The 12,997-nt window shown below is 39.5% G+C and overlaps 1 protein-coding gene across 1 annotated transcript in view; it reads right to left on the minus strand.

Moving 5' to 3' along the window:
• Positions 1-12,997, minus strand: part of dnah9 (dynein, axonemal, heavy chain 9) — a 41,158-nt gene that overhangs the window by 27,049 nt on the left and 1,112 nt on the right. The gene's annotated exons all lie outside the window — the stretch shown is intronic.

The following is a 12,997-nucleotide window of genomic DNA, read 5'->3' on the forward strand; positions in this document are numbered from 1 at the left end:
CCACCCCCTGGGATGTGGGGGGAGCAGTGAGCAGCAGTTCAGGAATCATTCTGGTGATTTACCCCCCAATTCCAACCCTTGATGCTGAGTGCCAAGCAGGGAGGTAATGAGTCCCATTTTTATAGTCTTTGGTATGACACGGCCAGGGTTTGAACTCACGACAAACCAATCTCAGGGCGAACACTCTAACCACAAGTCAACTTTCAACTTGCTCAGTATACCAACTTGCTATTTAAATCACCCCACATCCATTGTAGCCAAGCTAGGAGGTTTGTTTTCATATATCACTTTTAGGGCTGGGAATCTTTGGGTGTCCCACGATTCGATTCATTATCGATTCTTGGGGTCGCAATTTGATTATATATCGATTTTTTTCGATTCAACGCGATTCTAGATTCAAAAACAATATTTTTCCGATTCAAAACAATTCTGTATTCATTCAATACATAGGATTTCAGCAGGATCTACCCCAGTCTGCTGACATGCTAGCAGAGTAGTAGATTTTTTTTAAAAAAGCTTTTATAATTGTAAAGGACAATGTTTTATCAACTGATTGCAATAATGTAAATTTGTTGAAACTATTAAACGAAATAAAAATATGACTTATTTTATCTTTATGAAAACATTGGACACAGTGTGTTGTCAAGCTTATGAGATGCGATGCAAGTGTAAGCCACTTTGACACTATTGTTCTTTTTTTTTTATTTTAATAAATGTCTAATGATAATGCCAATGAGGGATTTTTAATCACTGCTATGCTGAAATTATAACTAATATTGATACTGTTTTTGATAATATTTATTTTTGTTTGACTACTTTTAGTTTGTTCTGTGTCGTGTTTGTGTCTCCTCTCAATTGCTCTGTTTATTGCAGTTCTGAGTGTTGTTCAGAATCGGTTCTCATTTTTTTTAAAATGAGAATCGATTTTGAATCGCACAACGTATTTGAATTGATTTTTTCCCACACTCCTAATATATATATATATATATATATGTATAGGTGTGGGAAAAAAAAATCACAAGACTACTTCATCTCTACAGATCTGTTTCATGAGGGGTTCCCTCAATCATCAGGAGATTTTAATGGAAGCATTCACATACAATGGTTTATATAGAGCACAGAGTGGGTGGGTACAAGCAGGCGTAGGGTGTGGTGATTGGCTTATGTGTTACCTAGGAGGTGTTTCCGTTTGTGGCGGCATGTTGAAATGATTTCACTGCGCTTGTTGAGGGATGATAAATCTGGATGATATATAATAAACAGTTTCTCTTTTAAGCATAGGTTGCATCTTTTATTACCACTGTTGTAAGGTGAGCTGGATGCAAGAATTTGCCATGTTATTGAATATTCAACATTATTGTCTTTGAGGTTCCAAATGTGTTTGCTGAGTTCTGTAGAATTCTGCAAAGTCTGGTTTCTAAAGGAGGCGTTGTGATTATTCCATCTTGTTTTGAACGCTCCTTCGGTTAATCCTACGTACGTGTCGGATGTGTTAATGTCCTTGCGTATTACCTTTGCTTGGTAAACGACTGATGTCTGTAGGCACCTTCCGTTGAGAGGGCAATCAGGTTTCTTGCGACAGTTACATTCATTATTGGTTTCAGAGTCGTTTAGTCCGGGGGTAGGCAGTCCTTTTGCAATTGCTTTGTTGTGGTTTGAAATAATTTGTTGCATGTTATTCATACAGCTGTAGCTCAATTTAATGTTGTTCTTGTTGAATATTTTTCTTAGGGTGTTGCCTTTGGGGAAGTGTTTGTCGATCAGAGTGAGGAACTTGCGGCCGATGTTGGTTGAGACGTCTTTGCTGAATGGCGGATTGTAACAGATGATGTTGTTTCGTTTTCTGCTCTTTTTTGGTTGGTTTCCTGGAGTGGGTTCATAGGTGAGGGTGAAGTTGTATCCGCTTTCATCAAGTGCTTTCTGGTACGGGGGGGTTGCTTGGTCGAATTCAGCTTTGCTGGATGACAGCATCGATAGCCTTTTATTAATTCCGGTAGGTATTCTTTTCGTGGTGGTGGGTGGGTGGTTGCTGTCATGGTGCACGTATTGGAGTGTTGTGTTGGGATTCGTGAATGGTTGGTAGCTGTTATTTCTCAGGTTGAAAGTGACGTCGAGGAAGTTGACGGTTTGCTTGTTGGCTTCAATCGTGATCCGTAGGCCGTTTTCTTTGAAGATTTGGCATATGCGCTTCTTGGTGTTCTCGCTGCTCCTTGGCAAGGCGCGGCACACTGCCAGTCTGTCATCACGGTAAATACCAAGGTTCAGGTTGAGGCTAGCAAGCTGGGAGAGGAGGAAACTCCCAACGAGTTCGCACGTTTCTGCTCCGTCAAAACTCCCCATAGTAACGTCAAACGTTGAATTGTTCTTTTTTTGCCATGGTGTACTGTTGTGGATGAGTATGGAGTTCTTTGCGTGGATGATGATGTTTCTTTCGTTGCCCGTGATTGAGTCGTAGTCCGAGGCGAAGTTTAGTGCTTGGGTCAGTAGGTCTTGCGTGATGGAAGGGTAAAATTCTTCGATGTCGAAGGAGATAAAGTTGTGTTGTTGTTTGTCTTGGATGTTGTTAAACCATGTGATTACTGCTGCTGTATTTCTCCATTGGTCTCAGGGCGAACATATATATACATATATATATATGTATATATATACATACATACATACATACATATACATATATATATATATATATATATATATATATATATATATATATACATACATACATACATATACATATATATATATATATATATATATATATATATATAAACCCCGTTTCCATATGAGTTGGGAAATTGTGTTAGATGTAAATATAAACGGAATAAAATGATTTGCAAATCCTTTTCAACCCATATTCAAGTAAATGCACTACAAAAACAAAATATTTGATGTTCAAACTCATAAACTAAATTTTTTTTTGAAAATAATAATTAACTTACAATTTCATGGCTGCACTATATGCCAAAGTAGTTGGCAAAGGACATGTTCACCACTGTGTTACATCACATTTTCTTTTAACAACACTCAATAAACGTAAGGGAACTGAGGAAACTAATTGTTGAAGCTTTGAAAGTGGAATTATTTCCCATTCTTGTTTTATGTAGAGCTTCAGTCGTTCAACCGCCCGGGGTCTCCACTCTCGTATTTTACGTTTCATAATGCGCCACACATTTTTCGATGGGAGACAGGTTTTGACTGCAGGCAGGCCAGGAAAGTACCCGCACTCTTTTTTTACAAAGCCATGCTCTTGTAACACTTGTCTTGCTGAAATAAGCAGGGGCGTCCATGATAATGTTGCTTGGATGACAACATATGTTGTTCCAAAACCTGTATGGACCTTTCAGTATTAATGGTGCCTTCACAGATGTGTAAGTTACCCATGCCTTGGGCACTAATGCACCCCAATACCATCACAGATGTTGGCTTTTGAACTTTGCGCCTATAACAATCCGAATGGTTATTTTCCTCTTTGTTTTGGAGGACACCACGTCCTCTGTTCTCAAATGTAATTTTAAATGTGGACTCGTCAGACCACAGAACACCTTTCCACTTTGCATCAGTCCATCTTAGGTGAGCTCGGGCCCAGCCAAGCCGGCGGCCTTTCAGGATAAATGGGTTTGGCTTTGCATAGTAGAGTTTTAACTTGCACTTACAGATGTAGCGACCAACTGTAGTTACTGACAGTGGTTTTATGAAGTGTTCCTGAGCCCATGTGGTGATATCCTTTACACACTGATGTCGGTGTTTGATGCAGTACCGCCTGGGGGATTAAAAGTCCGTAATATCATCGCTTACGTGCAGTGATTTCTCCAGATTCTCTGAACTTTTTGATGATTTAACGGACCGTAGATGGTAAAATCCCTAAATTCCTTGCAATAGCTCGTTGAGAAATGTTGTTCTAAAACTGTTCGACAGATTGCTTACAAAGTGGTGACCCTCACCCCATCCTTGTTTGTGAATTACTTAGCATTTCATGTAAGATGTTTTTATACCCAATCATGGCACCCAACTGTTCCCAATTAACCTGCACACCTGTGGGATGCCCATATAAGTGTTTGATGAGCATTTCTCAACTTTATCAGTATTTATTGCCACCTTTCCCAACTTCTTTGTCACGTGTTGCTGGCATCAAATTCTAAAATTAATAATTATTTGCAAAAAAAAAATGTTTTATCAGTTTGAACATCAAATATGTTGTCTTTGTAGCATATTCAACTGAATATGGGTTGAAAATTATTTTGCAAATCATTGTATTCCGTTTTTACTTACATCTAACACAATTTCCCAACTCATATGGAAACAGGGTTTGTACATTTTCAGAATGTGCTTGTTCTATTTTTAAACAAAGAAAACAATCTGCAGTTGTCTTTATTTTTAAGTTATCGTGCCGTGATTTTACCAGTACGGCCCAATTGGGGAGTAGATGTGAATGTGGCTCCTGATCAAACATGAGTTTGACACCCCTGCTGTAAAGCAAGTGTCTCAAACGCAACAACTTAGCTTGTTAAAAAAAACAAAAAAACAACTATAGATTTCAGGGCAAAATCAACTGGCACCTCAGTCACAAGAATATCACCATATTTGTATTTTTTTACACCAAATTACTGTAAATTGAAAAACTGTACCACTGTTGTTTTTATGTTAAAATTATGGTGACTGAGCACCATGTATATATATATAAATATATATATATATATATATATATATATATATATATATATATATATATATATATACATATATATATATATATGTATATATATATATATATATATATATATATATATATATATATATATATATATATAATATAAATGTATATATATATATAATATATATAATATATTATATTATATATAACATAATATAAATGTATATGTATATATATATATATATATATATATATATACATTTATATTATATATATATATATGTATATATATACATATATATATATATATATCAGTGAGGTGCGGTGAGGTTCATAGCTGGTGAGGCACTTACGTGCACAGTCAGATTTATAAACATATGAACCCTAAAGCAGTGGTTATCAAATGGGGGTACGTGTACCCCTGGGGATACTTGAAGGTATGCAAAGGGGTACGTGAGATTTTTAAAAATTATTCTAAAAATAGCAACAGTTCAAATATCCTTTATAAATATATATTTATTGAATAATACTTCAACAAAATATGAACGTAAGTTCATAAACTGTGAAAAGAAATGCAACAATGCAATATTCAGTGTTGACAGCTAGATTTTTTGTGGACATGTTCCATGAATATTGATGTTAAAGATTTCTTTTTTTGTGAAGAAATATTTAGAACTAAGTTAATGAATCCAAATTGTTCTCTTTAAGTTGATGATTACTTCTATGTCTAGAAAATCTTTATAATTGGATCACTTGTTTACTTTTCAACAAGTTTTTAGCTATTTTTATATATATTTTTTCCAAATAGTTCAAGAAAGACCACTACAAATGAGCAATATTGTTGCACTGTTATACAATTAAAAAAATCAGAAACTGATGACATAGTGCTGTATTTTACTTCTTTATCTCTTTTTTTCAACCAAAAATTATTTGTTCTGATTAGGGGGTAGTTGAATTAAAACAATGTTCACAGTGGGTACATCACTGAAAAAAGGTTGAAAAAGGTTGAGAACCACTGCCCTAAAGAGTATCTTATTCACCACTTGATTGGCAGCAGTTAACGGGTTAACGAGTCTAGTAGCAGCCGGGGCCGTCTACGGAGCAGACGCCAGCGGTGTGATCGGAAACGCGGATGTCGAGCGGGGCTAAAAACAAAGCAGATGGCTAATCCCCACAGAACACCACTTCCCTCCATCCTGAAGACGGATTTAAATGGAAAATGCGAGACTACTGGTCTGGGTAAGGAGTCAGTTAAATTAGAACACGTTTTTTCTGCTTTGAGTGTTTCACAGTTGGACATGTGTTTTACCGAGGTGGCTAACTATGATGCGTGCAGTTTATCAAAGCAACAAACAAACAATCGGAAAATCCCCGTTACTGAGGTAGCTAACCATGATGCGTGCAGTTTATCAAAGCAACAATCAAACAATCGGAAAATTCCTGTCGTATCAATTCCTAGATATGGTCGTAACTATACTAAATGCACTGGGCATAATAAACACAACATTATTAATATTGCTACTACGGATAATTTGATCAAAAACTCCCTAAAACAGCCCACTACCTATAATATAGGTTTTTTAAACATAAGATCATTGTCTCCCAAAACGTTGTTAGTTAATGATATTATCAGAGACAACAATCTTAACGTCATCGGTCGCAGCGAAACCTGGCTTAAACCAAACGACTTTTGCGCTAAATGAGGCATGTCCTCCTAACTTTACACATGCGCATATTGCCCGTCCGCTTAAAAGGGGTGGGGGGTCGCACTAATATACAACGAAAACTTTAACCTTAGTCCTAACATAAATAATAAATATAAATCGTTTGAGGTGCTTACTATGAAGTCTGCCACACAGCTGCCTCTACACCTGGCTGTTATCTACCGCCCCCCAGGGCCCTATTCGGACTTTATCAATGAATTCTCAGAGTTCGTTGCTGATCTAGTGACACACGCCGATAATATAATCATAATGGGGGACTTTAATATCCATATGAATACCCCATCGGACCCACCGTGCGTAGCGCTCCAGACTGTAATTGATAGCTGTGGTCTCACACAAATAATAAATGAACCCACGCATCGCAACGGTAATACGATAGACCTAGTGCTTGTCAGGGGTATCACCGTCTCCAAAGTTACGATACTCTTGTATACTAAAGTATTGTCCGATCATTACCTTATAAAATTCGAGGTTCAGACGCATGTTCGTCAAACCAATAATAATAATAACTGCTATAGCAGCCGCAACATTAATACAGCCACAACGACAACTCTTGCTGACCTACTGCCCTCGGTAATGGCACCATTCCCAAAGTATGTGGGCTCTATTGATAACCTCACTAACAACTTTAACGACACCCTGCGCGAAACCATTGATAACATAGCACCGCTAAAGTTAAAAAAGGCTCCAAAAAAGCGCACCCCGTGGTTTACAGAAGAAACTAGAGCTCAGAAATTATTATGTAGAAAGCTGGAACGCAAATGGCGCACGACTAAACTTGAGGTGCACCATCAAGCATGGAGTGATGGTTTAATAACTTATAAACGCATGCTTACCTTAGCTAAAGCTAAATATTACTCAAATCTCATCCACCGTAATAAAAACGATCCTAAATTTTTGTTTAGTACGGTAACATCGCTAACCCAACAAGGGACCCCTTCCAGTAGCTCAACCCACTCAGCTGATGACTTTATGCAATTCTTTAGTAAGAAAATTGAAGTCATTAGAAAAGAGATTAAAGACAATGCGTCCCAGCTACAACGGGGTTCTATTAACACTGATACGATGGTATATACGTCGGATACTGCCCTCCAAAATAGTTTCTCTCGTTTTGAGGAAATAACATTAGAGGAATTGTTACAACGTGTAAATGGAATAAAACAGACAACATGCTTACTTGACCTTCTTCCTGGGAAACTGATCAAGGAGCTCTTTGTATTATTAGGTCCATCAGTGCTAAATATAAATATTATAAACTTATCACTCCCCTCGGGCACTGTTCCCCTAGCATTCAAAAAAGCGGTTATTCATCCTCTTCTTAAAAGACCTAACCTCGATCCTGACCTCATGGTAAACTACCGACCGGTGTCTCACCTTCCCTTTATTTCAAAAATCCTTGAAAAAATTGTTGCGGAGCAGTTAAATGAACACTTAGCGTCTAACAATCTATGTGAAAACTTTCAATCCGGTTTCAGGGCAAATCACTCCACGGAAACAGCCCTCGCAAAAATGACTAATGATCTATTGCTAACGATGGATTCTGATGCGTCATCTATGTTGCTGCTCCTCGATCTTAGCGCTGCTTTCGATACCGTCGATCATAATATTTTATTAGAACGTATCAAAACACGAATTGGTATGTCAGACTTAGCCCTGTCTTGGTATAACTCTTATCTTACTGATAGGATGCAGTGTGTCTCCCATAACAATGTGACCTCGGACTACGTTAAGGTAACGTGTGGAGTTCCCCAGGGTTCGGTCCTTGGCCCTGCACTCTTCAGCATCTACATGCTGCCGCTAGGTGACATCATACGCAAATACGGTATTAGCTTTCACTGTTATGCTGATGACACCCAACTCTACATGCCCCTAAAGCTGACCAACACGCCGGATTGCAGTCAGCTGGAGGCGTGTCTTAATGAAATTAAACAATGGATGTCCGCTAACTTTTTGCAACTCAACGCCAAAAAAACGGAAATGCTGATTATCGGTCCTGCTAGACACCGAACTCTATTTAATAATACAACTCTAACATTTGACAACCAAACAATTAAACAAGGCGACACGGTAAAGAATCTGGGTATTATCTTCGACCCAACTCTCTCCTTTGAGGCACACATTAAAAGCGTTACCAAAACGGCCTTCTTTCATCTCCGTAATATCGCTAAAATTCGCTCCATTCTGTCCACTAAAGACGCTGAGATCATTATCCATGCGTTTGTTACGTCTCGCCTCGACTACTGTAACGTATTATTTTCGGGTCTCCCCATGTCTAGCATTAAAAGATTACAGTTGGTACAAAATGCGGCTGCTAGACTTTTGACAAGAACAAGAAAGTTTGATCACATTACGCCTGTACTGGCTCACCTGCACTGGCTTCCTGTGCACTTAAGATGTGACTTTAAGGTTCTACTACTTACGTATAAAATACTACACGGTCTAGCTCCATCCTATCTTGCCGATTGTATTGTACCATATGTCCCGGCAACAAATCTGCGTTCAAAGGACTCCGGCTTGTTAGTGATTCCCAAAGCCCAAAAAAAGTCTGCGGGCTATAGAGCGTTTTCCGTTCGGGCTCCAGTACTCTGGAATGCCCTCCCGGTAACAGTTCGAGATGCCACCTCAGTAGAAGCATTTAAGTCTCACCTTAAAACTCATTTGTATACTCTAGCCTTTAAATAGACTCCCTTTTTAGATCAGTTGATCTGCCGTTTCTTTTCTTTTTCTTCTATGTCCCACTCTCCCTTGTGGAGGGGGTCCGGTCCGATCCGGTGGCCATGTACTGCTTGCCTGTGTATCGGCTGGGGACATCTCTGCGCTGCTGATCCGCCTCCGCTTGGGATGGTTTCCTGCTGGCTCCGCTGTGAACGGGACTCTCGCTGCTGTGTTGGATCCGCTTTGGACTGGACTCTCGCGACTGTGTTGGATCCATTGTGGATTGAACTTTCACAGTATCATGTTAGACCCGCTCGACATCCATTGCTTTCCTCCTCTCTAAGGTTCTCATAGTCATTATTGTCACCGACGTCCCACTGGGTCATTATTGTCACCGATGTCCCACTGGGTGTGAGTTTTGCTTGCCCTTATGTGGGCCTACCGAGGATGTCGTGGTGGTTTGTGCAGCCCTTTGAGACACTAGTGATTTAGGGCTATATAAGTAAACATTGATTGATTGATTGATGTTTAAAAGCTCATACCAGCATTCTTTACACATACAAACTGTAGCACACAAAAAAGCACATTTAATAAAAAAATCGTTATTATGGTCTTATTTTTACTTATAAATAAAGTCCATGCTCCGCTCCTTCTCAACAAAAGCATCGATACCATGTTTATAGAAGTCTTCCTTATCTTTCTTCACCTTTTAAAAGTCTCTCTGTCTCGATGGAGATCACTGTCTGAAACAAACTTTTTAGCTCCGGCGTTGGTCTTCCTTTTATTATTACCTCCGGCTTCGATTGAAAGTCCAGTTTAGAAAACTGTTTTATTTTAGATATGGATTAATCCATGTTAAAAGAGGACAAAATAAACGCTCGCTGCTGCCAAACTTGACTTGCTAACTGTAGTTTGTTGTCACTTCTTCTGCAGCCGAGTAATCGCAAGAATGATCCCTGGGATCACTACCACCCTCCACCACCAGGAGACCGGAGAACAGGTGCCTCATATTGTATGTGTTTTGCAGCAGTTTTATGATTGCCCAGCACAAGAAATACGTTACACACATACAGTTGTTGACAAAATACACTGTACATTATATATCTCAGCTAACTAAACTATGGAAATGTATAATATAATTCATATAGCAATACGGTCTCACTGCACTGCAGCAGCCAGCAGTTAGCCGAGTCATTGCCATGGTGACTGGGAGGCTCAGCTGGCTGCTGACTCACCACAAGTCTCTTCTCAGTATTTAAACGGCAAATGTGAAAATTCAGCGATTTTGAATAAAAATGATCTAAAACTGGTGAAGTTAAATGGAAAATAACTTTATAAAGTATAATCACTGGATACATGTAACAATTTAATAATTTTTTTCCGTTTACATTTTTTTTCTTTCCATGATGGCAGGTGAGGAGGCCCCGCCTCACCTGCCTACCCTGACTGCACGTTACTGATCTATATATATATATAGTGAGTAATCCTTTTTTGAAAATTTGTTTATACTATTTTATTTTATTCCTGATTATCCAAAAAGTACGGTACTGACTTTTTTACACACCTCTTACTATACTTGCCAACCCTCCTGATTTTCCCGGGAGACTCCTACATTTCTGTGCCCCTCCCGAAAATCTCCCGGGACAAACTTTCTCCTGATTTCCACCAATATTGGGGGCGTGCCTTAAAAGCACTGCTTTAGCGTCCCTTAGAACCTGTTCTCACGTCCCCTTTTCCTCCATACAAACTGCGTGGCGGCCCAGTCACATAATACCTGTATGTGCGACACACATATTATGGTCAACAGCCATACAGGTCACACTGAGAGTCAAATACATTTCCCCCAAAAATGCGATTTATACTCCAGTGCGACATATATGTTTTTTTTCGTCTTTATTATGCATTTTCGGCAGGTGCGTCTTATACTCTGGAACGACTTATACTCCGAAAAGTACGGTACTGACTTTTTTACACACTTCTTACTATACTTGCCAAGCCTCCCGATTTCACGGGAGACTCCCGAATTTCAGTGCCCCTCCCCAAAATCTCCCGGGACAAACATTCTCCCGATTTCCACCAATATTGTGGGCGTGCCTTAAAGGCACTGCTTTAGCGTCCCCTACAACCTGTCCTCACGTCCCCTTTTCCTTTATACAAACTGCGTGGTGACCCAGTCACATAATATGTGCGACATACATATTATGGTCAACAGCCATACAGGTCACACTGAGGGTGGCCATATAAACATATTTAACACTGTTAGAAATATGCGCCACACTGTGAACCCACTCCAAACAAGAATGACAAACACATTTCGGGAGAACATCCGCACCGTGGTTAGAGTGTCCGCCCTGAGATCGGTAGGTTGTGAGTTCAAGCGTAGTCACACCAAAGACAATAAAAACGGGACCCATTGCCTCCCTGCTTGGCACTCAGCATCAAGGGTTGGAATTGGGGGTTAAATCTCCATAAATGATTCCCGAGCGCGGCACCGCTGCTGCCAACTGCTCCCCTCACTTCCCAGGGGGTGATCAAGGGGATGGGTCAAATGCAGAGGACACATTTCACCACACCTAGTGTGTGTGTGACAATCATTGGTACTTTATAAACAGAACAGAACAAATACCTAGACCCCCTTGCAGCACTATCTCTTCCGGGACGCTACAATATACACCCCCGCTACCACCAAAACCCCTCGCCCGAACCCCGTCAACCTCCCCGCCCCCAACCTCAACTCCCGAATTTAGACGTCTCAAGGTTGGCAAGTATGCCTCTTCCACACATGTTTATATGTGCTATGGCTATGAGGGTTTTTTTCTTGGGCCAGGCTTAGACTGAATTTACCTGTTTCTCACATTTTTTGTAAGGGGCGCCGGAAGTTGGCAGACCCGTCAGCAATCCTGTTCTGTCTCCCTGGAATGGGTTTGTGCTGAAAATCTTAAATTTACCCTCAGGGAATATTAAAGTATTTCCGATTCTGTTTTTTTACAGTGTAGCTGTGTAGACATGCATTCAATGCTTGTGCAGCTTGAGAGAGTAACTACCCTCTGGCACAGGGAACATTGGACACAGTTTTGGATGAGAGAGCCATGAAAGCCAAATATTATGAAATGTACTTCCGTGAGAGCCCTATAATATTTTTTAACACTGAATACAACTAAATGTGTGCATTTTTAAATAAAACCAACATTTTAAGAGTATAGTAAGTATCTTCTTCTTTTTAATAACATTGTTATTCTGAAGCGATTTTATTTTTTTCAATAATGAATAAAATAGTTCTTACCATTAATTTGACTTCTTGAACGGATGCGGTAGAAAACAGATGGATGAATTAAAATGCATGAGAATGTTTTATATTTTGAACGTCATTATTAACACTGTGATTGCCAGCGGAATTATTCATTACATATCGCTGTGTTTTTCAACCACTGTGCCATGGCACACTAGTGTGCCGTGAGATACAATCTGGTGTACCGCGGGAGATGATCTAATTTCACCTAATTGGGTTAAAAATATTTTTTGCAAACCTGTTACTATAATTAAAAAATGTGCTGTTATTGAGTGTCTGTGCTGTCCAGAGCACAGCAGAGTAACCGTGTAATACTCTTCCATATCAGTAGGTGACAGCAGGTTGCTATCTGCTTTGTAGATGTGGGGAACATAGTATGTCGTGATCACAATATGCGGGAGGCAGCGTTTAGGTAACAAGGTATCCAACAATTAAACCAAAAATAAACAAAAGGAGAGTGCCGCTAAGAAAAGGCATTGAAGCTAAACAAAACTAAAACTGAACTAACTGCAAAGTAAATAAAAACAGAATGCTAGACGACAGCAAAGACTTACAGCGTGTGGAGCAGACAGCGTCCACAAAGTACATCCGTACATGGCATGACAATCAACAATGTCCCCAAAAAGAACGAGTGCGTCCGCACAACTTAAATAGTCTTGATTGCGAAAACAAAGAAAG

This window comes from Nerophis ophidion, linkage group LG08, assembly GCF_033978795.1.
Source record: "Nerophis ophidion isolate RoL-2023_Sa linkage group LG08, RoL_Noph_v1.0, whole genome shotgun sequence".
Classification (NCBI taxonomy): Eukaryota; Metazoa; Chordata; class Actinopteri; order Syngnathiformes; family Syngnathidae; genus Nerophis; species Nerophis ophidion.